The sequence below is a fragment of the Macrotis lagotis genome, chromosome 5 (genome assembly GCF_037893015.1).
Source record: "Macrotis lagotis isolate mMagLag1 chromosome 5, bilby.v1.9.chrom.fasta, whole genome shotgun sequence".
Taxonomy (NCBI): Eukaryota; Metazoa; Chordata; class Mammalia; order Peramelemorphia; family Peramelidae; genus Macrotis; species Macrotis lagotis.
The window spans coordinates 45,802,965-45,806,377 of NC_133662.1; the positions used below are offsets into that span (position 1 = coordinate 45,802,965).

Here is a 3,413-nt window from a genome sequence, read left to right on the forward strand (position 1 = left end):
GAGGGAAGGAAAGAGAAAAATTTGGAATTCAAAATCTTATAAAAATGGATACAAAATTTTTCACAATATGTAACTGAGGAAAATGAAAAAATTTTATTTAAAAAAACTTCATTAGAAAGGCAATGCAGTGGGCAGCTAGGTAGCACAGTGGTTAGAGAACAGGTCCTGGAGTCAGTAGTACCTGAGTTCAAATTCAGTCTCAGACACTTAATAATTATCGATCTATGTGGCCTTGGGCTAGCTACTTAACCCCATTTGCCTTGCAAAAACGTAAAAAAAAAAAAAAGGAAAGAGAATGCAGTAGGATAAATGGATCACTTAACTTGGAGTCAAGAAAAGCGATTTCAAATCCTGCCACTAACATCTACTTGCTATTTTGGAGAAGTCACTTAACTTCTCTGGACCTCAGCTTCCTAATCTATAAAATGAGAGTAATAATAATACTTCATTCTCAGAGTTTATGGTCTGACTGTGATCAGATATCAAATAAGATTACAAACAAAGCACAATGGTAACATTGAAATGTTTTAACATTTAGCAGGATTATGACTCCTTTGGCAGATGTGAAAAGACCCAAATAAGCAAACCTAGCCCTCTCTAGGAATAAGTGAATATTATTTAGATATTTTATCTTGAATAAATAGCTTAATTTATAGTAAAATTCATGTAAAGAATACCTGATCAGTTTATTAAATATGTGCATTTTATTGAAATATAAACTTCTCTAATAATAAAAAGTCAGCTATATTAAATTATATCTGACACTTTCAGTATTTCTATCTGCAAAAAGAAATGAAAAACTTGTTTCATCTGAATATATAGTATTAGAGATTTCTTAAAAAAAAGTTCATTTTCTATGTAATATGATATGAAAATAACCTAAAGCATCAGAGCACACGTATTATCAGTATTTTAACAAGACAAGAGTAGCATTGTAATTTTAAATTATATATAATATATGGAACCTACAGAAAGATCAGCAGTTTTGGAATAAAATAAAATAGCTTACTATAAGAAATAAATCCAACACTGGTTCCCTGGAGTTTAACATGTTATTCAGCACACTTACCAGATTGTTATCATATTAATTGGAATAAGCTGATATTTCAATATCCTTAACTATTCATGGCACAGGAAGTTGATAATGTGATGCACCACAAACCTGAAAAACAATAAATACATTGAGTTTATGTCACTGTCAAATGTATTCCTAAGTATGTAAGATTCATTCTTGAGCATGAAGGTTGGATTGGAGTAGAGAGAAATTTCTTTGGAAGATATACATATATATATATATATATATATATATATATATATATATATATATGTATATGTATATATATATATATATATATACATGTATATATACATATAAAATTATATTCTGTTAAAAAAATCAACTACTGGCCCACCCTCCCCGCTCGCCGCCGCCTTGCCGCTTCCTCTCCGCCTCCCTGCAGCGCAAGGCGGCCCGGCTGTGCATGGTCAGATAGCCCCCGCCGCCAGCCCCCACCCTGCCCTCCTGCACCCGGCCCGGACCCCACGGCGGCGGCGGCTGCAGCGCGAGGAGGAGGAGGAGGAGGAGGAGGAGGAGGAAGAGGCAGAAGATAGTGGGACGGATGCCGGCCTGCGTGGTGGACTGTGGCACCGGGTATACAAAACTTGGATATGCTGGAAATACTGAACCACAGTTTATCATCCCTTCATGTATTGCTGTCAAGGAGTCTGCAAAAGTAGGAGATCAAGCACAGAGGAGGGTGATGAAGGGTGTAGATGATCTAGACTTCTTTATTGGAAATGAAGCAATAGAAAAGCCAACTTATGCAACAAAGTGACCAATCCGTCATGGTATAGTTGAAGATTGGGACTTGATGGAGAGATTTATGGAACAAGTGATCTTTAAATACCTAAGGGCAGAGCCTGAAGATCATTATTTTCTTTTGACTTAACCTCCACTAAATACTCCAGAAAATAGGGAATATACAGCTGAAATTATGTTTGAATCCTTTAATGTTCCAGGTCTATACATAGCTGTACAGGCTGTCCTTGCTTTAGCTGCATCTTGGACATCAAGACAGGTGGGAGAGCGGACATTGACTGGTACAGTTATAGACAGTGGAGATGGTGTCATTCATTCCTGTGGCTGGAGGGTATGTTATTGGCAGCTGTATCAAGCACATTCCAATTGCTGGAAGAGATATAAGATATTTTATTCAGCAGTTATTGAGAGAACAAGAAATAGGAATTCCTCCTGAACAGTCCTTGGAAACAGCTAAGGCACTGAAGGAACGTTATTGTTATGTCTGCCCAGATTTAGTCAAAGAATTTAACAAGTATGATACAGATGGGTCAAAGTGGATTAAACAGTATACTGGAATCAATGCAATCTCAAAGAAAGAATTTTCCATTGATGTTGGTTATGAACGGTTCCTGGGTGCAGAAATCTTCTTTCATCCTGAGTTTGCTAATCCAGACTTCACACAACCTATCTCAGAAGTAGTAGATGAGGTAATTCAGAATTGTCCCATCAATGTCAGACATCCTCTCTACAAGAATATTGTTCTCTCTGGAGGTTCAACCATGTTCAGGGATTTTGGACATCAACTACAGTGTGATTTGAAAAGAACTGTTGATGCAAGGTTGAAACTAAGTGAAAAATTAAGTGGTGGTAGACTGAAGCCCAAGCCTATTGATGTGCAAGTCATTACACACCACATGCAGCGATATGCAGTATGGTTTGGGGGATCAATACTGGCTTCCACACCTGAGTTCTACCAAGTATGCCACACCAAAAAGGATTATGAAGAAATTGGACCTAGTATTTGCCGCCACAACCCAGTGTTTGGGGTCATGTCTTAAAATTGACTTCATAGTTATAACAGTTAGAAGGGAGAAAACTGGAAAATTCAAAACATTGCAAAAAAACTGTTTGGTAAAAAAATCCACATGTAGTTGGGAAAGCAAATAAATAAAGTTTTTAAATTAAAAATAAAAAATTAAAAGTCTGTTTTTAAAAAAGTACATTTTCAGGGGCGGCTAGGTGGCATAGTAGATAAAGCACCGGCCCTGGAGTCAGGAGATAAATCTAATCATAAAATAAAAAAGAAGGAAGTTAAGGAGGTAAATAGATTGTTATGACAGGCCTATGGAGGAAACTGAATAGGGATAGAAAAGAATATACATTTTTTCTCCAGTACATGGCACTTACACAAAAATTGACCATGTACTAGGGGATAAAAACCTAATGAACATTTGCAGAAAGGTTGAAATAGTGAATACATCTTTCTCAGATAAAAATGCAATAAAAATCATGTGCAATATTGGGCCAGGGAGATACAGACCCAGAACTATTTGGAAATAACATCATTTTAATGAATGAGTGGATTAAGCAACAAATTATAGAAAGAATTAGT

At 36.4% G+C, this 3,413-nt stretch overlaps 1 pseudogene; it reads left to right on the forward strand.

The window, feature by feature from the left end:
• Positions 1-1,605: 1,605 nt before the first annotated feature.
• On the forward strand, positions 1,606-2,880 carry LOC141489687 (actin-related protein 3 pseudogene; annotated as a pseudogene).
• Positions 2,881-3,413: the final 533 nt, after the last annotated feature.